Consider the following 25,271-nt stretch of genomic DNA (forward strand, 5'->3'; position numbering starts at 1 on the left):
TGCAACAAGGGCAACACAGCTGCACTCAAATACACCCAAACTGGAGAGTACAGACTGGTTTTAGAACTTAGAGCTTAAATGTCCAGCCTCAGCGTTTCTGGCTGGGGAAGCACCCACCTTGATACCCTTCAGGAACATATCAACTTTTGTATGACATTGTCATCGGATGTGTCCGTTGTGGTACTTCTGCAGTTGCTCTGTAACTTTCTAAAAATACGTTAAACTAACTTGACTGAAATGGGCTATGAAAGAGTGACCCTAGCCACTCAGCCTGGGGACATGAGGGGACCACTGCTCTCCATAGGAGGGCAGGCAGTTATGAGGACTGCATGCAGATGCACCCATTAACTTCTAATGACCCACCGAGAAAACAGACTGCGACCAAGCTCATAAGCTCCAGGTCTGTGAACCTTTCACAGTGCTTGCTAGCATGTATTGGAAGCTGCTCTTGCTTCTGGACTTTATATAAAAGAGCGGTATGTAGACAATCAAATAGAGACTGTTAAACTTAATTTCAGCCAAAAATTCCAAGAGTTGGAGAAAAACAGGAAGTGTTGTCAACCTTTTTTTCCAAACCCTTACAAAGCATAGATATTTTCTTGTAAAATTTAGAGTGTATGTGAAAACAAAACTGGACCTTCCAGTTTTAGGCAACATAGACGCCGAGCTTTACAATCAGAAGGATATTCTTCACCTTAACCTCCAGACTGGGTCATCAAGACATGAGCCCACGAGGTTCTTACATGTCCCTGAAGTCAAATGGGGTGGGAACATGATAATACCTAACAGGATTAGACATCATGTTTCACCATTTCCTGTAAACATTTACCACTGCAGCAAAAATTTCTGACTTTGTGCCATGACCCCAATTGTTACTGGTTTTCAAAAGCCTAATGGAGATCAATTGAAATGCCAAGACAGCTGCAAAAAAATACTTTGCCCTCAAAAGGAGAGCAAGCTCCACTTCACAGGGCTTGTATCTGTTTACCTTGGCATCTGATATGGACAGGAATTCACAGATGTAAACATGCAGTAAACTACTTAACAGTTTCACAAGTCCCAGCATCACTTTAAAATGTAACTGAGCAAAATGCTGGTTAAAGCATCACACAGTGATACAAAAGGATTTCATGAGCACCAATTATTTGGTCGCTTTAAAGATATATTTGTATTGATCTACAGAATACAGTAAATTAAAAGTTCAGATCATCCTATTTGCCACGTGAATTTCCTGATTTTTTATCTTGTAATTCAGTTTAACATAAGATCTGTGAATGGAAACCTTTTACCTATGTTTTTAGAAATCTTTTAAACACTTTGAGAAATGGCACTAATGCACTTTATGCCTTGCTGAGGCCTACTCTTCAAGTCAGAAATGTCAGGAATCAGTTTTAATGAACTTTAGTACTTTAGAATTCAGTTGTTAATAATATTTTTTTTGCTATAAGCATTTGCTCTATTTATATTAATATGCTTATATGGAAATACATTGTTTATATAACAATATCCTGGATTTACTGATAGCTTCTAAATTTCTTGCTACAGTCATTTATGCTTTTAAGTTGATGTTAGATTTCCTGAAAATCATAAAAATCATGGAAATTATAGATAAGATGATTAATGCTTTAAAAGAACATTTTTCTTTCATTAGAAACGATTAATTTAATTAGAGACAAATAGATAACATATTTGATATGGAATGTCCTTTAATTAATACCCTTTGGTTATTTTTTGATTTATGGCTAAATGGCTACATTGTAGAGGTTTTCAGCTGAAGTTAAGAAAAACAAAGACATATTCAGAGTTTGCCATCTATTAACAACAGAGATGCACTCGAAAGGGTAAATAGTACTTAAGCCCCAGTATTGCTACAGAAACTGAAGAAAACATCATTTCTAGCTCAGGGACTGAAAAAAAAAAAAAAAAAAAAAAAAAGATGCTCAGCTCTACTTATACCCAGCACAGCTACACACTATTGTTACACCCAGAGTAAGAACTAACTTTTTAGAAAAAAAAAAAAAAAAACAACCAAAAAAAACAAACCAAACCAAAACAACACCACACAAGCAACCAATTCCATTTGCAATCCATTTCAACCTACAGATTCTTTTTCCTCTTTCAATTTCCTGGCCAGGTATATCGCAGTCTGTACTTATGCACATTTCTCCTTCCTGGCTGCCACATTCTGTAGTTACCTTTATTGGATTTCATCTTGCCAGTCTCAAGTCACCTCTTCAATTTATCACGATCATTTTGAATTCTGAACCTCCCTTCCCAAGTTTGCAGTTGCTGTCAATCTGCACATGCTGGAAGCAGACATTAGAGCATCACTCAAGTTATTAATGAAGATACCACACAGAAGACAACCCTGAGGAGAAGCTGGAGGATGGCTAGGGGGAAGGCAACTCCTGTTGAACATTCATTCATAGTTCACCAGCACACTGACGTCTCTATACAGAGGTGGGAGGGAAATCACCCAAAAGTCAAAACCACAACCAAGCTAACCACAGGTTATTTGCATGAAGTTAGGAGCACCTGTGCAGCTCTCCTGCTCCGGTCTCACCATTGCCTTCTCTGTTTGCCGAATTCCCTGTGTTACCAATGTAATAAAGAGCCCCAGTGTGTGAGGTATGTGTAGGAACCAGGCAAGAAACCAATTCAGCTTAGAAGTGACCTAGCAAGAAAAGTTACCTGGGCCAAGCCCGTAAACTATTTCTCCAAGTATTTCTCCTACATGCTGAACTGGTACAACTCACTGGCTGTCCAGGCTGATAAAAGTTGTGGCTGATAATGGCTCTTTATTGAACGGAGAACTATCTGGGTGTTAGTAACTGTATTACAGCTATAAACAGAGCTGTAAATCATACGATACTAATTAGCATTTGTTCTTGGTTTTTGTTTTTCTCCATCAGCACTTTCTTCCTGTACTGCACTCGAGGTGTGGTCAATGTTGGAAACCATTAAATGATACTGTAAAAGTCTACAATATGCTTTTTGCAATTCTAACAGAAACCTTAAAATGTTCAGCTGAAGTTTATTCAATTAATTTTAGTTCACAATTTATAAAGATTTTACTATTCATGCAAAGGAAAATGAGAATTAAGATGTAATGTGCTGACATCCACTGTAGTTTTACAGCCTTTTTAATACAGAAGTAATTTTAAAAATAATGGGCTTAAAATAGTAAAAAGAAAAAAATAACAAAAAACACCAACAACAAACAACACCACAACAACTAAAACTAATAGTTTTGCTAAATTACCTTTTTATTACATGGTTTCAATTATCATTCCCTCATCCTCCCTCCCAACATGAAGATTGTTCTCTCTTTTCTCTGGAGGGAATTATGAGATGATAGAAGTACAGAATAGACTTCAACCAAATGTTGGAACCTCAATTGAAAACACAAGTATAAGACATTCCCAGAATGATTTGTTGCAGCAAATTCTATAAAAGTTAACAGTTCTTAAAGACTTATATAACTTATGAAGCATGTTTCTTGCATATGGTAATAGTGATTATTCTACTAAACTCATCAGTTACTACATTTAATATGCACTAAGCTAAAAATTACAAACAATAAAATGCTTTCAACCTGAATGTGGTTTTTGATTTCTTTGAAGTCATTAGAAAGCTTCCGTGGTTTTAGTTAAGGTATTACGCTGTAGCATGAGGAAAATGTTATACTACAGGTGCAGAGAAGATCTAATCCATATGTTGTAAGGTTACATATGGATATAAACAACAGATTAATCCTCAGTTCCCTTTAATTTTGGCACTTACAGGTCAGAAGAAGAATGGCCTAATTCTGAAATGATATGGTATTGTCAGCACCTTTTATTTCATGTACAGAAGGTTTTGTGACACAAACCCTAATTGATTATAATTTCACCATCATTTAGAAAACTAAAGATCTCAAAATAAGTAGAAATGTCCATATGGAGAGAAAGAAAAGAGGTCACAAATTAGAGGCAAGCCCAGTACCATAAAAAACACTCGGCCTTGTCTACTACTGTAATAACACTGGCTAGACCAACCACAACTAAATTTAAGTTAGGTATTTGAGTCAGGTATTCAGATATACATATGAACAGTATCACAGAGCTCAGACTCACAGCCTATTCAAAGAATGCTGTGAATACCTGAGATCAAATTGCAGCATGTTCTAAAACGTCCAAATGTAATATGTGCTTGGGTACAGAAGGTATTAATTCTCTTCCCTGACTTAATGAGCAAAGCTTTTAATGCTCAAGGTGCTGTAGGAAAAGTCTGTATTTAGAAATTCCAAATAACTTTTCAGTATTTTTTAAACTATAATTAACTTCTTTAGGAATAAATATTTTACACTAATAAAATCAGTCCTATTTCCAAAGAGAGTGTACCATAAGCACGCTGCTACATAAAAATGTGGAGCTTCAGTATTCCACAAAAAAAAAAAATAAATCTGTTTGTTGCTTCTTGTTCAGTTTTCTATCTTAAACAGAAAAGGACAGCTACGCGAAAGAGTACTCAGCAAAGTAGGTTTCTGACTACTATATGCAAAACTGAAAACTAATTCCCAAAGTTAGCTTGGTAAGGGACTCAATCCATGTAACTATTAAACATGTGTTTTGTTCTGTTCTGGTTTCTGTGTTTTAAGGAAAATTAGGACAAATATCTTAAATCTTTCTTTGGAGAATATTCCATTTAGCTATCAAGAATATATATCGTTCACACTATCCTCATATTTTATTCTCTATTATGTCACTATTTACAAAGTACACTAGTCAGTTACAAAAATACCATGAGGCTACAGTATATCTGTGTTAAGGCTCTCTACCCAATACCAGATTCATCAACCTGAATCTGCTGGACATATCTATCATAGACATAGGTTCAATTACTTTTTTTTAGCATATAAAACCGAAGCTAATGATAAATATATATATATATATAATTTTTTTGAATAATTTTTGTTTAGTAACTGCATAGAATAGAATAGAAGAGAGTTGCAGAAACCTGCAGAGACCATTTTGATGCAATGCTTATTAGGTACATACAAACACACATCAATGGAAATCAGTGCATCTTCTTACTAACATAGCAGTTTTACAGTTGTTTGCTGTGTATCTAAAAGCAGTGAATTTACACACCTGCATGAAATAATGGATAAACACAATTTAAAGCCAGAACCAAATACAGACATTCATTCACATGAGACATAAATAGTAGTAAACACCTTGGATTTGAAGAGTCTTGAGCTTTGCAAACTTTATCTGGGTTTCATCAGGAAAAAACAAAGTTCTTACATCTGGAAAAAAAGAACACTATTAAAAGCACGTATGTTATTAACACTGAATTTCATCCTTTCTAATAATACAATCTTCTATTTACTGCTACGTGGAAGAAAAGTGATCACTGATGTAAGAGTTCTAATAAAGATTAACAAGCAACAAAAGTTCAAAAGGGCTTCTGTAAGTTCCTACACGTAAGTACAAGCATTGTCTGTGTATAACATTGTCTTCACACATTTAACAGTTACGGCTGTCTCTAGGTTGCTGTTTGAAGCGCAGGAATATTATGTGCAGGAGCCTGCATTCTCCAAGGTATGATAGCAAAGGTGCAGCACCGTGTCAGTATCCGCCTCCTCTGAATGACAGCTGGGAATCATTGTAACTAAGACTCCCTGTGACAAGTCATCGCAACGCGGAGCCAATACCTCCAACTTAGCTCAGTACTAGCTCTGTTGTGTCTGAGTCAGGTACGCTGTAAAATTTCAATGATGCCTTTAAATTCTAATGGTTTCAAGCTGCTGTAAACTTCTGCAGCAATCAAAAATAATCTGTCATGGGACTAAGGGGTATGAACATCATGTCATAGCCACTCTGCTGTTAGATTTATTGGAGGGTAAAGCATGTCATTTATGCATCAACTCACAGGAGAAAAAAGCAATCCCTATGAAGTTAATCTAATAATAGACTGGAAAGCAATGATTACTGTTTCATGTGCAGTAGCTATTTGTAGCAGTGGTTGGCCTAATTCAGCAGGCCTTGCCTGTCAGAGCTCTGGGATTAGCAAGTGTTTAGATGAAAATCTATCGGGAAACATCAAGAAATGGTTTAATGAGGAACAAAAGTCTTTATTGTTACATTTAATATTTGCCGAAACTTTTCCATTTGTACCACCACATTTTTAAAAAGCTTACTGGAACTGACATCCTAAATAGAATGCAAATGTTGATGGACTGTAATTATAATTAATCTACAATAGTTCACCACAATTTCAACATAAAAGTCTGCTCTCACTATTCTCATGCAGGCAGAATGCCCTGAAATTGAGTGCAAGATTGCTTAAAGACACAAGTAATAATCATGGCCTTACTGAAGTATACATATTTTCCATCAACAAAATAATTCGTAGACCTTGGCTGATCAACCTCCTGCCCTCCACATGATACAAGCCAACTGTTGGCATCATCTTAGAGGAGGGGAAGTAAGAAGTAAATCATCACATGCAGCAAAATGGTACAATGGAGATTGGATGCCAGAAGACCCTGAGTTAGTCCCCAGACCATTCTCATGCCAGGAACCATGCACCTCCCACTAGAGGTGCCTTAAGCAACTCTCAGTTCTGAAAATGATTTAAACAAACAAGCAAACAGAAAAGTCAAATCCCTTAATTAGGTTCAAATTCTAATGTTTAAGAGCCCTGGGAAAGATGTTGCCTTTTATCTTCCTTCACTCACTAAGCAAAATTAAGACTAAGCTTGGGAAGATATTTATATAACCTTTTGCTCATAGATATTATTCGCTGTAAATCAGAAATAATTACTCAAACTAAGAAGCAACACATTCCTACCAAAAGGAGAAAGCAGAAGCTAACCTGATTAATATATGCATTACATAGCTAATTCTCACAAATAAAATTCTTAACAAAGAATGAAGAAAATTATACAGGGAAAAAAGAATTCTCTAAATATAGGGGAAAAAACACCCCATATGTACTTCCATGTGTGTCTAAGAGACAAATGGTAGTGGGAGGCAGTGGTAACACAAGGAAACTTTTAGGCATCCACAGGTCCTCCTTTTCGAAGACATGCAGTCATTTCTACTCCCTTTACTAGAAAACGACCTTATCAGCAGAACCCTCCTTCAGATAACCATCAGCGGCTACAAAAGATCTAGATTAAAACTGTTACCATAGCCTAGCTGTCCCCTTCTCACGCGATGCTATATAAAAGAGGAAATACTGTGACTGGAAAATCGGAACATGCATCGAATCCCTGCTCTATCCTTCACACTTCACTTCCATGCTCTGTCCGTGTCCAGCCACCAGCATCAGCTACTGCAGACTACCAGTCTTGACCATTGATTTATGAGAAAGCAAGCTCTTCAGTTCTATGAAATCAAATATAAAAACTGCATACAGTTGCAGAAAAAAAAATGTGGCTGAAGCAACTTTATTTTTTTCTGAGCACATTCTGAAAGAGATGCCTGTAGCCCCGTAGCTGATACTTGTGAAAAATGATTTCACCAAGCTATTGATTGCAATTGAATGGCATCCCACAAAATCCACTGCAAAATTGCCACTTGTTATTTCACAGGAGAGGAATAGACGGAGAATTTGGTGATCCAGAAGATACAAACATGGGAGTTATAACACTGGCTGTCATCTAGCAAAAATTCCTGTGTGGCATGTGAGTGATAACAGTACATGTCACAGTTCACCCATGCTTTTAAAGACCAGTATGACCTTCTTGGGCTGGAAAACAGGAAAACAAACAAAACTAGCTAGCAGATCTATTAACAAAGTGGCTAATCACTTCAGCATTTCAAAATACACAGGTAGCAAATCTTAAAACTAAGTAATAATTTACTATCTAGTAAAATACTTCTATCTTATTACTTTTATTGTATCAGCACAGAAAGTCTTGAGAGCTGCTACACAAACACACATTTTGACCATGAGCATTGCTCTATGCCCATGTCGTTTATGATGACAACACGAACTGTCCTCATCTCCGTCTGGTCACAAGCCAAATACACCTCCTGCCTACCCATTAGATACCAAGGTTTGCTGTTGCCAGTGCAGAAGTCAGACCAGAGAATAAATTCCAAAGCAGAACAGGGACATTCAAGGAAAACTGGCCAGCACAGCCCTTCCATACAAAGATATGGCATTCAACCATGCGTAGCTGTAGGAGAACTCGCACGAAGAGGATTTGGGTGTTTCTGTCAGAACCCCTGAATGTGCTAAGTCCAGCCGCTCTAGTACCCACCATATCTAAGGTCAAACACAAAAGCTGCCTAACCTGCTCTCTGCCCATTATTTGCTGAATTCCTGCGCTTGATCCCTGGTAGCCATCTTTTGGATCCTGAGAGTTTTGTTGAACTTTCAGGGATAAGATTTATCTCTCTCATCCAAACCTTTCCTAATCCTCCTCTTTTTGCAGATGGCACAGACACTGCAGGCATGAGCACAGGAAACCTACCAGAAGTGCTCCTATGATTTATTGCTTCAGATTTCTATCTCTTTTGTATCGCTCCTTCTCTTTATTGCCTGGAAATAAACACTAACTTGAAAGGAAAAGAAAAATGGTCACAGAACAGTTTCTAGGATGCTCTGCTTTTCAAATAAGAAGCACGTTGCAGAGGATTTTGGTGTGGGCCATGATACTGAAATGGCTCAGCTAATTGAGGGCAACCTCAAGGTCAACACAAATTGTAGTGTAGACATAAAAGTCAAGGACGAAAAAATAAAGAGGAAAGGCAGAGTAATATGATGCAATGAAAAATGGAGATCAAGAGAGACGCATCAGAAAAGGAAGGACATGGTCATATCAATGAGCAAAAAATCTGTTCTTGGGATATTTTCCTATGCACAATGTACACTGAAGACATTCCATCAAAGAATACAAATTCTAAACAGGATTAGGACTCATACTTAGACAATATATAGGATTAATAAGCTACTAGGAAGAAATATTACCTGTAACTAAAAATGGTAATGAAGAAGCTCCAAAACAGGAAGGCAAAAACAACTTTGGTTCATTTCCATTTTGGTTTTAAGGTTTAAAAAGGAGATTCTGATGACAAGTGTTCAACAATCTAACCAGCTGCAAGCACAAAATAGTTTTCTGAAGTCTTATACAGACTAAGCTAATACATTTCAGAAAAAAAAAAAAAAATAAATTAAAAAAAAAAAAAGAGATCAATATATCCATATGTCATATGAGACTACACAGAACACTTTTGTGCTAGGAAATACCAAAACCACTATCTAAATGGCAAAGCCCTCCGAATTGCCATTGAAAGATGGCATGGCTTTCTGGGTCAGCTAAATTTGAATAATAGGGTGTTCTTAGCCCAAATAACCTATTGACTTCCATATATAACAAAATAGAGAGACTCTTTCAAGTGTCTCCTAGATTTAGCAGCTGTTGGTCTGACATTGTCAGCAATGCATCCATCTTAATCACAGTATGATCCTTTCAACTTTTCTTTTTGAGGCTCTGCTTACTTCCTTCTACCCTTCAAGTCGCCTCATCTGCCCAAAACATACATCAGCTCAAAGCACTGGATGAATATGAGTTAAAACAATGCATCTGGTTTCTGCTGAACCGTCTCTTTGTTTTAGCACATTTTATATATGTGTTTGTGTATAAATACGCATCTATGCATGTATTTTTAAACTTATGGACAAAGGAAACCTGTATTTAGATGCTTTACAGGAGATGCCTTCTGGTTACTTCTGTTCTGACACAGTCTGCCGTAGGAACTCCCCTCTAACTTCCCTTGCCCATCACTGTGGGCATTTAACTTTTTATTCTCATTATTCTTTCTGATTTTTCTTTGCTTGAAATACAAGACTCCATATGTCTTGCTCTTCTTTAATTGGAAGATGTTAATGCTGTGTACCAGAGGGTACAGTCAAATGAGAGATTGCCATTTGGACAAAATTACATACACGGATATCGCCTAGGGTATATCACCTGTATGAGCACTTGAAGTAGATCATAGCTTGCTTTCTTGCAGAATTTGAGGCAATATTTCAATGCTGTAAACAACATTCAATGTTTTTGAATTGTCCGGTTAAGCTTCTTCAAATTACATGATACTTAATGGCCCACAATTCATAGTATATGTTGCTAGTTCTTAAAAATGAACCACCTGAATTATAAAAGAAACCTGAGCTATAAGCACTTTTAGTTAATTTTACATCACATTAAACTCTTCTCCACATTTGAGTCTCATCTGAAAAAGTGAAATATTCCTTTTAAGTCTACGGGTCATAACAGAGTTGGGAGTTCCTTAAAAGGAGAGCAGTCCTTGTATTTCACCACCAAAGCATGAGAAGGCTGTACATCTGAAAGAGCTCTAGTATGCTGGGTAATTCACGTTCACTAAGTGGATTAGCTGAAATAAGCATAATAAATGAAAGAGAATAAAATAAAAAACAATTTCACACTAAGTGAAGGCTTGACTTATAGGAAGTGGCAGCTCTGATGGCCCAAGGCATAGAATTAGTTTTGCCATTCGATAATTTGACTGATTCACTCGAGTGGCCAGAAGAGGACATTTTCTGCCTGATTTCAGTGTAATCAAGTCACCTGCTCTACGATTGCCAGGGCCAAGTCAACTGCACTCTGCTGCACCCCGCCTGTGTGCCATGAGTAGCAAGAGCAGCGTTTTCTGCATATGTGTGCCGAACTACTGAGCTGTTAACGATAGAGAGGTTAAACAGCATCTGTATGTTCATGTATTTTCATTTGAAACCATACATACAATGTGCAAATAATCTACCCCATTAACTCCTTTATTTACTCAAAGTTTGGGGCTGCTGATGGGATGTTCTCTTACTTCTGTTACATACAGCAAAAAACTTATGCATTACTTTTACCTTTTTAAAAATATATGTATTTTTTTTTGACAGATACAAATACAGGGAAAAAAAAGTAATTCCTAGAGACTGGAAATATAAATGACATCTTCTGTCTTAATTAGACATGACTATGAAATTATTTATAAACAATTACAGCAACGTGTTAAATTCATGTAACACCTTTTAAATATAATTTTCCTTTTCATGTATCTATATAAAGGCTATAACATACACAGAGAGATTTCGAGGCATATGAGAAAATTGGATGACATGATGTTAGTTTTATTCCTGCCTTGCTGAACAGGGGTTAGACTGGTAAATGCAATGTATGTGCTCATCTTTAAGCACATGACCAATTTCACTGGTTATTATTTATAGCTAACCTTTCAAAGTAATGATTGCATACTGTATGTCAAAAGAACACTATTTTATATTACTGTGGAAAAGAATATTTTCTTCCCTTTATGCAAATATTAGATCAAGATTCCACCAGTCAGGAGAGATAATCCACTTAGAAATATTGTTATTATTAATGCACATCCAATTAATATGCAAATGTGGAAAACAGTAATTAAGCACCAGTAAAAAAACAAAAATATAAGGTGTATTGAAATTATTTCACATTTTTACAACGTATTTTCTACTTGACATATGTTACTCTATGATTCATCCACATTTTTCACAATCGAAGTCCATGATCTGGCAAACCTAATCTGTTAATAAAATGAAAAGGTGACCTTGCTTAATTTAATAAGTCTGTGTAGAAATACTCTTTCAACATGTTAAGGAATTACAAAAAGGTTATCATAGCTCGCTTTCATGGGAGAGTACTCTACCTTTTCCAGCTCATTTCTCAGGCTCTTACTGTAATTCATTAGATTACATAAAAACAATGTAGATCATTATATTTTAATAAAGGCTTTCCTTTCCTAATAAAATGTCTGTCATTTACATTCAGGCATGTATTATATAAAATACTTCTCTTTCTGAAGTAAAGCTTTTCATATTCTAGTCACAGGAGGTTGGTAGCTCTAGGAATTATTCTTCTTTCACAAAGGATTTTTAGGATGAATTCAGATTCTAGACTGAATCCTCCACAACTGTGGTCCTACATTTATCTTTAAAATAGGCACCACACAATAGCAGCAATTCCAGTTGCTACCAGCATGCTTCTCTGTGAAATGAAGAGGTCTCTCTCTTCAGCAAGAGGACAGGGTATAATACTAGGCTCAATGACAGCTTGTTTTTCTTTACACCTATTAATTTTGACTGTGATAAAAGAGTTTATACAACACTAATACTTTTCCAGTGAAATCTTAATATGGACCTCACTTATTGAGAACAATCAGACAGTGAAATCTATTTCAGATATGCTATCTTAATAAAAAAAGTGTGCCTCCCCAAAATGCTCCACAAGCAATGTATTTTTTTCATCATGAACCCTAATTTGTGGTGAGCACTTGGCCTCATGTAGCTCTGGTTGGGGAGGCCTGAAAGACGAGCACGTTCTTCTCACAGCCATGTGAGCTGCTTCTCCGGGAGGGACAGTGGAGGCCTTCATTGCTAAGCTCGCCTCTCTGTTTTCCACACACACACAAACATTATGCCAAAATCTTCTCCCCCAGATTGCTACAGCAGTTTATTCCTGCTTTGCATAGTCAGCTAGTCCCCTCTTATTGACTCACAGCAGACTTGGCCTTGTTTGAACCTATTTGCCCTCTTGCTTTCAGCATGCCAAGCTCTGCTCTCTGCAAACCCATGCAAAGGCTAATCCAGAAATCATCAGCAGTGAACGAAAAACTTCTACTTTTGGTTGTCATTGCCTTGCACCAGGATAAATACTTCCAAGAGAAGGGAGAACTAGAAGTCGTGCTTTACAAACCACCATCCTCAGACAAGCAAGACCTCCATGCATCACCTTGGGTGCCGAGCGCCAGCCACTCCCTTAACTCTGAGCTCTTCAGTGTGGCCAGGAAAGAACAAATTAACATCACCTGTCAGCAACCACTTGGCTAAATTCTTTTTCAATTTTTTTTTTCAAATTCTATGTTGCTTCTTTTCACGAACCCTAGTCCACACAAGACAACAGAAGGACCAAGAACACTAGGACAATCAGAAGGGAATATTGGTTTGACATACAGGCACTTAATGAATTCACAGTTTTGTGTAAGAATCCTTATAGAACGTGATCTCCGAAATATCGCAGTAAGCAGCAAAACACTTAGGCACTTGTTAAAGCAAACAAGTGATCCAATCCAAATCAATGGGATTACTTGTGTGCTTAATATTAAAAACATTCTTAAGTATTTGCTTGTTTAGGACTCCACAAGTCTGTATGACAAGGACTGAAGCACTACAGCTGTTAGATTACATTAAAATTACTTAATCCCTGACCAGAATTATAACGATGGAAATACTTGGATTTAAGTATAGCACATGTTTACTTTTCAATCCAGTGAGATTTATTCCTTGTCTAATTTTTCTGAACAATTTGCAAGAGGGTTGTTTTACCAAGAATTTTGCCAAAATCCAGCTTTAGGAAGTTTCCCTAAGGGAAACTGCACTGCTCAAATCTAATTTCTATCTGAATGCTGCATTTTAAGAGAATATTACTTAGGTACACAGCACATTTTAGCATTGTAAATAGGTGATGGATCAACATTTTTCTGCAACCAGAGATGCATCATCTATCTAGTTACAATTGCATCTTTTTAAATGGATCCTACAAATAAATTTTAGTTTCCATCCTCTTATAGACATTACCTCTCAAGTCAGAGGAATAAAAATTTAAGTGTGTGCAGGAATCCAGAGCTTAACAGGTCTTCTGAAATACTGCAGGATAAATCTAAAGCAAAGCAGAGGATCAGTAAGGATCTACATGCTCCTTGTCTCTGATGTTGTATTCCATAATATTCAGAGTTCTGCTGTTAGCACAAAATATGCTTCTTCTAAAATGAAGAATCACAATTGAGGCCTTGTCACCCAAATTAGTAGTCCCAAATCTGAAGATGTTTGATTTGCCTACCAGAGGATTATCACCCACAGTGCATTGAGGAGCCTTATAAACAGCTAAATCAATAAGCCATTCTCTGTTACCATTCATGTAAAAAGTTATTCAATGACAATACAAATTCAACGAATGAAAAAGAAAAGCAGATTCCTATATTAAAATATGAGTGTATAAGACATGCAGGCAGTCTGAGATTCTTACACAAGCATCCTTAAGGCATTTAAATACATTTGCTGTGATACTGGTTAAAGCTACCAAATGGAAAACATTTCAGAATGCATTTGAAACATAATCACACAACTGTATAGAAAAATAAAACCTAAAAAAAAAATAACAACAATAGTCATGTTATTATTGTCAAATCAGTCCACTGGACAACAGGGAGAGTTAAAGAAAACAAATCTTTCATACCTCCCGATACCATATTTGACTGTAAGACATTTCTTAGTGATGATGTAAAAAAGCTAAAACAGTTTTAAGGGCAGTTATAGATGTGAGGGAAGGAGGCAGACATATTAGGATCATTACAGACCTCAATGCCATCAGACACCAGGCTAACAAAAAGCTGCTAGGAAAGAACGTCGCAGATTATAAAAACAGACAGATGAAAACTTACTGATTCTGTTAGCTATGTGATATTTGGGCCAGCTTTTTCAAATGGTTCCCTTTCATAGGCAAATCAAGACAAATTCAGAGCAGACCTGCCCTAAGTGGCAAGAGAATAGAGTCTTAATTCTCTCACTGTGAACATTTTGGTTGAACTTTGTCATCTGAAAAGATGTAGGAACTCAGCAGGATCAAGTTTTTAAAATTTTTTTTGCAAACGCTTACAAATAAAAGTACATTACTGAGTTTCACACTTCTTGGACAATAATTAGTAGCCGAGGCTACGTGTAAATTAAATTTACAACAAGGTTAACCATTCAGTAAATTCTCAACAGCTTTAGGTATTCATTTGTCAAAAATGTAATGTCCCACACAGATAAAGTAGACACTAAAAATGGATCCCTAAAGAAAGATAATATGAAAAGAGAGAAGGAAAGAGGAATCGAGTGACGCATGGTCACTGGATATAGTTTTTCAGATTATCAGAACTCTACTGAATGGCTGTATTATAAGGAGCAATGATAGGATCCTGCATTCCTCATTCACTCAAATTCATGCTCCCTTCAGCATAGAAATTTGCTAGCATGAGTGTCGTGGTTTAACCCGACCGGCAGCTAAACACCACGCAGCCGTTCGCTCACCCTCCCCCCTCCCTCTCTGGGACGGGGGAGAGAAATGGAAAGTGAAGCCCGTGAGTTGAGATAAAGACAGTTTAATAAGACAGGAAAAAAAAAAATAACAAAAATAATAATAACAATAATAATAATGATGATACAATGGGGATAATACGAAAGTAATAATAGTATGTACAAACAAGTGATGCACAATGCAATTGCTCACCACCCGCTGACCGATGCCCAGCCTAACCCCGAGCAGTCCGGCCCCCTCCCCCCGGCTAGCCACCCCTATATATTGTTTAGCATGACGTCAGATGGTATGGAATACCCCTTTGGCTAGTTTGGGTCACCTGTCCTGGGTCTGTCCCCTCCCAGCTCTTACTGCACCCTCCAGCCTGCCCGTTGGCAGGACAGAGCAAAGGCTGAGATGTCCTTGGCTTAGTATAAGCACTGCTCTGCAACAATTAAAGCATCGGGGTGTTATCAGCACTCTTCTCATTCTAAGCCAAAACACAGCATTCCACCAGCTACTAGGAAGAAAATTAATTCTGTGCTAACTGAAACCAGGACATCTATCCACCCCTTATTCCATACCATTTATGTCATGCTCAGGTTACACTCTTTTCCATACATTCTAATTAGTCACCTATAGTAATCATGGTAGTGATAACATACAGTATAATATACTATTTAACATGGTGCAATTCAGTTCATGGGCTATTCTCACCCAGTATTAAATCTCCTTGAGGTACACACCGGACCTCTCCGTTCTTTTGCATCACCCACCAAGTATATCCAGGTCCCTGAGCGAAAACAATTCCACGAATAGGTTTGCCTTTTCCTGAGGCAGGAGTAGCCCAGACTGTTTTACCCAGCATATTTTTTACATGCACTACAGGAACTTTATCCCCATCTACAGTACGTAACAGGTTTGATTGGGCAGGTCCAGCTCGGTTGGTAGATCCCCTGGTATTGACTAACCAGGTGGCCTTTGCCAAATGCATATCCCAGTTTTTGAACGTCCCAGCGCCCATTGCTTTCAAGGTAGTCTTTAACAGGCCATTGTATCGTTCAACTTTCCCGGAGGCTGGTGCATGATAGGGGATGTGATACACCCATTCAATACCATGTTCTTTGGCCCAAGTGTCTATAAGGTTGTTTCGGAAGTGAGTCCCATTATCTGATTCTATTCTTTCTGGGGTGCCATGTCGCCATAGGACTTGCTTTTCAAGGCCCAGGATGGTGTTCCGGGCGGTAGCATGAGGCACAGGATATGTTTCCAGCCATCCGGTGGTTGCTTCCACCATTGTAAGTACGTGGCGCTTGCCATTGCGAGTTTGAGGGAGTGTGATGTAATCAATCTGCCAGGCCTCTCCATATTTATATTTCAGCCATCGTCCTCCATACCAAAGAGGCTTTGACCGTTTGGCTTGCTTGATTGCAGCACATGTTTCACAGTCATGAATAACCTGTGCTATAGCGTCCATGGTCAAGTCCACCCCTCGATCACGAGCCCATCTGTATGTTGCATCTCTACCTTGATGGCCTGAGGTGTCATGGGCCCATCGGGCTATAAATAATTCACCTTTATGCTGCCAATCCAGGTCCACCTGAGCTACTTCAATCTTAGCAGCCTGATCCACCTGCTGGTTGTTTTGATGTTCTTCAGTAGCCCGATTCTTGGGCACATGAGCATCTACGTGGCGTACTTTCACAGCCAGGTTCTCTACCCGAGCAGCAATATCTTGCCACAATGCAGCAGCCCAGATAGGTTTGCCCCTACGCTGCCAGTTGTTTTGCTTCCATTGCTGTAACCATCCCCACAGGGCATTTGCTACCATCCATGAATCGGTGTAGAGATAGAGAACTGGCCATTTTTCTCGTTCAGCAATGTCTAAAGCCAGCTGAATGGCTTTCACTTCTGCAAACTGACTCGATTCACCTTCTCCCTCAGCAGCTTCTGCAACTCGTCGCGTAGGACTCCATACAGCAGCCTTCCATCTCCGATGCTTCCCCACAATACGACAGGACCCATCAGTGAACAGGGCATATTTCTTTTCATTCTCTGGCAACTGGTTGTACAGTGGGGCTTCTTCAGCACGACCCACCTCCTCCTCTGATGATATCCCAAAGTATTTGCCTTCTGGCCAGTCCATGATCACTTCCAATATTCCTGGGCGACTGGGGTTTCCTATTCGAGCCCGCTGAGTAATCAGTGCAACCCACTTGCTCCATGTAGCATCAGTTGCATGATGCGTAGAGGGGACCCTTCCCTTGAACATCCAGCCTAGTACCGGTAATCGGGGTGCTAGGAGGAGCTGCGCTTCAGTACCGACCACCTCCGAAGCAGATCGAACTCCTTCATATGCTGCCAATATCTCCTTTTCAGTTGGAGTATAGCGGGCCTCAGATCCTCTGTATCCCCGACTCCAAAACCCCAGAGGCCGACCTCGAGTTTCCCCAGGTTCTTTCTGCCAGAGGCTCCAGGTGGGGCCGTTCTCCCCGGCTGCAGTGTAGAGCACATTCTTTACATCTGGTCCTGTTCGAACTGGCCCAAGGGCTACTGCATGGACTATTTCCTGCTTGATTTGTTCAAAGGCTTGTCGTTGTTCAGGGCCCCATTCAAACTCATTCTTCTTGCGAGTTACTTGGTAGAGTGGGTTTACAATCAGACTGTAATTTGGGATGTGCATTCTCCAAAACCCCACAACACCTAGGAAAGTCTGTGTTTCTTTTTTGTTAGTTGGTGGAGACATAGCTGTTATTTTGTTGATCACATCCATTGGGATTTGACGACGTCCATCTTGCCATTTTATTCCTAAAAACTGGATCTCCCGTGCAGGTCCTTTGACTTTATTTTGTTTTATGGCAAAACCGGCTTTCAGAAGGATTTGGACTATTTTCTTCCCTTTCTCGAAAACTTCCTCTGCTGTGTCACCCCACACAATAATGTCATCGATGTACTGCAGGTGTTCAGGAGCTTCCCCCTGCTCTAGTGCAGACTGGATCAGCCCATGGCAAATGGTAGGGCTGTGTTTCCACCCCTGGGGCAGCCTATTCCAAGTATATTGGACTCCCCTCCAAGTGAAGGCAAATTGTGGCCTGCACTCTGCTGCTAGAGGGATGGAGAAAAATGCATTAGCGATATCAATTGTGGCGTACCACTTGGCTGCCTTCGATTCAAGTTCATACTGAAGTTCCAGCATGTCCGGCACTGCAGCACTCAGTGGTGGCGTGACTTCATTCAAGCCGCGATAGTCCACTGTTAGTCTCCACTCGCCATTAGACTTTCGCACTGGCCATATGGGACTATTGAAAGGTGAATGAGTCTTGCTGATCACTCCTTGGCTCTCCAATTGACGAATTAGCTTATGGATGGGAATCAGGGAGTCTCGGTTGGTGCGATATTGCCGCCGGTGCACAGTTGTGGTAGCAATTGGCACTTGCTGTTCTTCGACCCTCAGCAACCCCACAACAGAGGGGTCCTCTGAGAGACCAGGCAAGGTAGATAATTGTTTAATGCCCTCTGTCTCTAAGGCAGCAATACCAAAAGCCCACCGGAACCCTTTTGGGTCCTTGCAGTATCCTCTTCTAAGATAGTCTATGCCAAGGATACATGGAGCATCCGGACCAGTCACAATGCGGTGCTTTTCCCACTCATTCCCAGTCAGACTCACTTCAGCCTCCAATACAGTCAACTGCTGAGATCCCCCTGTCACTCCACAAATATAGATGGGCTCTGGTCCTTTATAGCTCGATGGCATTATAGTACATTGTGCACCGGTGTCTACTAAAGCCTTATACTTCTGTGCGCGTGATGTGCCAGGCCATCGAATCCACACAGTCCAATAAACTCGATTGTCCCTTTCCTCCCCCTGGCTGGAGGCAGGGCCCCCCTAATCCTGGTCAGAATCTTCCTCGTTTCTGTGTTTGAAGGACTGTCTGCTGGAAGTTGGAGCAGCAAACTTTTCAGAGAATCCCTTTTTCCTGATTGTTTTCTTTTGCAACTCACGTACCCGTGCCTCTAGGGTCGCGGTAGATTTTCCATCCCACTTTCTCATGTCCTCTCCATGGTCTCGTAAGTAAAACCACAGGGTGGCACGGGGTGAGTACCCACCATATCGTCTTCCTTGTGTGGGTGAACGCCTACCCCTGACAGCTGAGACACTGCTTTGTACAGGTGCGAAGGAGAATAATCTCTCTTCAAGTTGGTGAACCTTTTCAGAAAGTTTCTCCCAAGTGTTCTCCTTTGGTCGATGGGCACTGGTTGGTTCAGGTGGGGAGGACAATAGATTCTCTTCAAGTTGGTGAACCTTTTTTTCAAGCATTCTGCCAGTTTTTGAGGATTTTGCCATTGTTCAGGGGTGAATTTCCAACACACTGGGGGTGCCAACTGCTCTAGATGCCTGCCCATATCCACCCATACTCCCTGCCACCCACAACTATACTGCCTCCGGGCAGATCTCCGGATGAGCTTCATAAGTAGTTGTTTAACTTTAAGCAGAATCTGAAGTGCATTCATGAGGCAGAACAACAAGACTATGGTATTCTGAGTATTCCAGAAATATTCAATATCTTGGAGAGCTATTGTGACAAGCTCAGGGGATAAGAGGGTGGTGAAGGAGGAAGGCAGAGTGACCCAGGAGGATACAGGGGTGGTGAGGGAGAAAGGGAGAGTAAGCAAGTAAGGAAAAATATCCTCCCCTTTCCCCTCCACAGATTGACTCTCTAATGGAGAAAAACAATAGGTATAATTGCTAATAGTTCCCAAGATGCTGTTTCCAAAGTACAGAGTCCACGATGTTACTGAGTATAAATACCAAGTTAGAGTCATGACCAGATATCTTATCGTCTCATAAGCCATTGCTATAACACTTAGTACCATAATGGTCTGAAACCAGGGCCCGGAGAGGAGAAACAACACTACAGAGAGCAAATACGGAAAATAATGTACTATAATACTCAATTTGGAAAACAGGCGCAGCAGAGTTGTGATTAAAGCAATCAGCATCATGACAAGTGACTATTAAGCAGGTCTAATCCTTACACCAATTTTAGTTTAACACACTCTGATCAGATCTGCCGTTATCTCAACCTTTCGGGCCCCACGTTGGGCGCCAAAAAGACTGTCGTGGTTTAACCCGACCGGCAGCTAAACACCACGCAGCCGTTCGCTCACCCTCCCCCCTCCCTCTCTGGGACGGGGGAGAGAAATGGAAAGTGAAGCCCGTGAGTTGAGATAAAGACAGTTTAATAAGACAGGAAAAAAAAAAAAATAACAAAAATAATAATAACAATAATAATAATGATGATACAATGGGGATAATACGAAAGTAATAATAGTATGTACAAACAAGTGATGCACAATGCAATTGCTCACCACCCGCTGACCGATGCCCAGCCTAACCCCGAGCAGTCCGGCCCCCTCCCCCCGGCTAGCCACCCCTATATATTGTTTAGCATGACGTCAGATGGTATGGAATACCCCTTTGGCTAGTTTGGGTCACCTGTCCTGGGTCTGTCCCCTCCCAGCTCTTACTGCACCCTCCAGCCTGCCCGTTGGCAGGACAGAGCAAAGGCTGAGATGTCCTTGGCTTAGTATAAGCACTGCTCTGCAACAATTAAAGCATCGGGGTGTTATCAGCACTCTTCTCATTCTAAGCCAAAACACAGCATTCCACCAGCTACTAGGAAGAAAATTAATTCTGTGCTAACTGAAACCAGGACAATGAGATGGGGTGGTACTCAATCATGTGGCATATGTGGTCTTTAATTTTAAAATCCAGTTAAATAGATGTTCTAACATCATTTTTTTATCTAAAAACATTTCATGATAAAATAAAAGAGTGAGCATGTAACTTATTTGTCAGCTTTACCGTGCAGTGGATAACTTTCCTCTGTTACTCACATGAGTTTTCATTTCCCAAAGCTATATGCATTCATTACGACAGTAAAAATGAAGAGTTGCTAAAGAGATATATGCATTTTTATTATTGTTTGAAAAAATAGATCTTTCTACAGTCCTTTGAGCTTCTGAGTGTGTGATTTGTATAAAATATTTCTCATTTTGGGGACACACCAGATGGAGTGCAGGGCACTGTGGGATATGCCATTTATCACAATGACAGTGCGTAGGTAGCACTGATCCTCTCACCACAGGGGGAAGCTAGAGCTGCAAATGTGGAGCAGCATTAAAAGCCTGACGAGCGGAGTTTGGCAACACTTGTACTACTCATTAACTTAATCATATTAATTTATTAGCCATATATATCAAAGTAATTCACTACTGAATTGTCACCAAGAACAATTTATAAACTGTTAACGTTCCCCATCGGCAGAGAAGTGCTGTGGCATCCTTAATCAGTATGTCTGCCTTTGATTAAAAATAATAATTTCTACCAAGCCAGGTAATGCCAACAATGACAAAGTTGTACATATGTTTCTCATTATAAATGGAACTTTAAAGTGACATCTATGACAACTGAAGAAAAAAAGGATAACCATAAACAGTGAAATGAGCCACAGAAATAGGATGTAAACATACAAAAATGCTCAGTTAAGCATTTTGAGAAAGGAAAGGGTTCTTTTAACCTTAAGATCATCTGCTCCGTGCTCTCAGAGGTTCCAGGACTGCTGCCAGCCACGGCAGCCCTACATCTAACACCCCAAGCGGCGAAATCGATCAATAGATGTTCTGTAAAGTGACCCTGAATGAATGCTTATTCTTCAAATAACTCTTTCTTAAAAGGAGGCTTCACAGTACAGTACAAACACGGAAACCTTCAGAGCCTGGTTCTGGCAATCCTGGTCCCTGAGCCAATGCTGCATGTGGAGCAGATTTGCTGTCTCCAGCCCTGCTGCACCCCTCCATAAAGGACATCCCTGCTGCCCTGCTCTTCAGACCCAGGGCACCTCTTACAGGTCCTCAGCCAGGAGAGCCTGGAGGGCACCAGAGCAGCACCAGTTCCAGAGGGAAACACGGCGGAGATCCGTGGAGTCGACAGCACTGGGGAGTTCCCACAGGCAGTGGGGCTGTGCTGCCTGACCACAAGCCCACCTCCGTAAAGAGCAGCTGGACACCAAAGATGGTGAAAGCCTCTAGTCTCTCCTGTTCCTCTAAAACAGGAAAACCAAATAAAAATTCTTAAAGACTACAGTAAATACTATTGTATCCTCTCTGTTCCATGGAAAGACTAAGTGACTGCTGAATAGCACTGCTGAACTCAAGTAACACATGAAGCTACCATACTCCTCTAAGTTACTTTTTATCTTTTTCACTTTTTTTGTCCATTTTTTTTCTTTTTTTCCTAGCTCAGAATGATGTTATTTGGTATATCTATTGAAAAATTAATATCAATAAAATATTAAATACATTAAACTCCTCAGTTCACAAGTTCTTAACTATTAATAAGCCAAAACTACACATGAAAAATTATTCATGTCTGTACAAACAAGTCAATGTTTTAATTATCACATTCTTACAAACACTAGACAAACAGCTAGTGACACAGAAAATGCTTGTTTTAACTGTCTGCTTATGAAAGTGCTTATGATGTAGCACATCAGGCCTGCCAGGCCACGCAGCTCTGGACAGCAAATCTCAGGAAAATAAAATGGCAAGAGACATTTTTTTAACATGGATCACATCCATCTTCCTGGCCCACAGTGCCTCCTCAGCCTCAGCTGTGCAATGCCCAGCCCAAAGGCAGTCAGAGTGGCCTGCCCTGCCCCTGAAAGCGGCTTTGTGCCCCGCACTGTAGTGTAACCTTCTAGAGGCATGATGATTTCCTCCATAAGCCACCCTCTCTGATACCTTGAAAACAGAGTGGAGCTAGATCACAGGAAGGAGGGCTGAAGTCAGCATGAGTAACTATCAAAAGATCCAGCTGCTCTTTCAGCTTCACTCCATATCAAGTTTTCTAATCTACAGGCTTAAATCACATAAAGGATTTCAGCTTCTCTCCACACTGCATGCCACTGCTTCAGAGCCTAAAAGTTACAAAAAATCTATTCTGTAAGTCCCAACTGTCTTGTTAAGATACACTGATCACTGATGACAAAGTCTTATACATTAATAGGAGATGAAGTGGGTTTTTTTGTTACTGTCACTTCATCCCCCTGCACTGTTTGAAGAACAGAGCCTTTGATGACTGTCGCTCGCTGACATACGGGACTTTTCCTTTGCCCTCACAGCAGGCAAGGGCAACGCGCTGATTTCCATGTTTCCTGCAAGAATACAAGAAGCAAAACACTTTCTCCTAAACTAATGCATAATGGGCAGTACTTAAATATCAGCTCTTGGGCATGGTTATCGCGCTGTTTGCTCAAGCCCTTCCTGGTGGCACGCATCCCAGGCACACCGCCTCATCTTTCTCAATCACAACAGCTTTAAGCGCCCTGCTGCTCCAGTCTCATCATAAGTCAAACATTCCCATTCCCCAAAGGTGGAAGGTACCTGCAAATATTTTAAAATGTAGACACTTCACTTACAGCTCCTTCACAAATTACTTATACGTAAACGTGGCTGTGGTCCACTTTGCCAAGATGTAAAAAGAAAAAAAAATTACACTCTGCGCTGGGAAATGCAGTATGCCTAATTTAACTACCTGTTTATTATGTGAAAATGACCATGTAAACTGAGCTGACACAAACCAAATGGGTGATGAAAATAACAGCACATTTCAAGGAGTGGAAACACAGATGGCTCACTCAAGTCTGCAGGAAGTTACTAATCATCACTCTGTAATACTCTCTACAGACGGGTCAGTGAGCTCTGTGGCCAGAACAGCTACTTCAAGAGACCTCCATCTAACCAACTGCAAGAATGGACACAAACTCCTTCACTTGATCGTCAGAAGACTAAAGAGGAGGGGTAACCAGAGCAAAGCAATCATTAAGTGTTAATAGATATGAATAAAGCTAATGGAGGCTTCATATGCCAGGTGCTCCATCAAGTTTGCAACATCTTAAAATGAATTTAAAAGAGGCTCTTGTAGCACCTTTCCTTATCCAGTGCTTACCCCAACTTTCATTACACTGTGGTTTTTTTTTCATGAACAAGATAAAACAATAACTCAAGAGCTCTGATTCCTGAGTGATGAGACTACACAGCCAATGGTGTGGAGCTGCTTTGTCACAGGCTGGTGACAGGGACCCATCTCATTTGGGCCCTCAACTACTCTGTCACACTGTGGAAACGAACATTTTCTCCTGCCTACAAGCTGCCCGCAAAACTCCCTTTCAGCAGCTCAAGGCATATTGTCTGCGACTCTTGGCATTCGGTCACACGAAGATTTTCATACAGGGCTCACAAGGTCAGAAAGGCAGCCACCCTGCGCCTCAGCTGAAGGGCAGCCCCCGGGGGCCAATCTCCTTACACAATGCTCCACAAGTTAAATGAGGTAGGATACATCCCAGTCATCACTTCAGACTCCAAACATAAAACAATCTAGAAATTCCATTTCAACTTTTTTTTTTTTACTCAAACACTGTGATACTTAAAAGATGTGGGAGACTGTATGCATCTATGATGCTATTTTACTCTACATATTTAACACACTTATTTCCAAAACATTTCCCAATTTAAAGAAATGCAATAGTCTGCAAAATTTGATGTCCTGTTTGCAAAAAATACAGGGTGGAAAAGTAATACACAATATTCTGGATTTCTGACAAGAAATTATCAATACAAGGCAGCTTTTGTCCTTTCCTGTCTGTTGGTAATAACACAATACCAAATCCATGAACTTCCTGGGCCAAGAACATGAGAGCTACTAAAAACCTCATTTGTTAACTGCTCACAAGAATAAACACACAACCCTAAATCCCTGCTACACGTATTTACAGTATGTGAAGTTGCACTAGCTTGACTGTGGCATCTAAGTGTAGTAAAACGCTTTATACTTATACTAGCTACTACAGCTTCAGAGTATTTATTTCTACTTCCACCATGGTAAGGGCTATTGGTTCACTGTGAAATCTTCACGACACTTGGATTTGTTGGAGAAATTCAAGATCTCAGCTTTGTTACTTTCCTGAACACTGGGACCTACCGGGGCACCCAGTCCCAGTGCAACAGGCTTTGCAAGCAGAATAATCTGCAAGATCAAGACCAGAATCACTATTCCCCTGAAAACCGCTTATTTAATTCTATTTTTCCAGTAAGTTGCTCTGTGACT

At 40.0% G+C, this 25,271-nt stretch overlaps 1 protein-coding gene across 5 annotated transcripts in view; it reads right to left on the reverse strand.

Annotated features, from left to right (window-relative positions):
- Window positions 1-25,271, reverse strand: part of DACH2 (dachshund family transcription factor 2) — a 354,632-nt gene that overhangs the window by 182,708 nt on the left and 146,653 nt on the right. The window lies entirely within an intron of this gene.

Source organism: Netta rufina, assembly GCF_964035555.1.
Source record: "Netta rufina genome assembly, chromosome: 12".
NCBI classification, from domain to species: domain Eukaryota; kingdom Metazoa; phylum Chordata; class Aves; order Anseriformes; family Anatidae; genus Netta; species Netta rufina.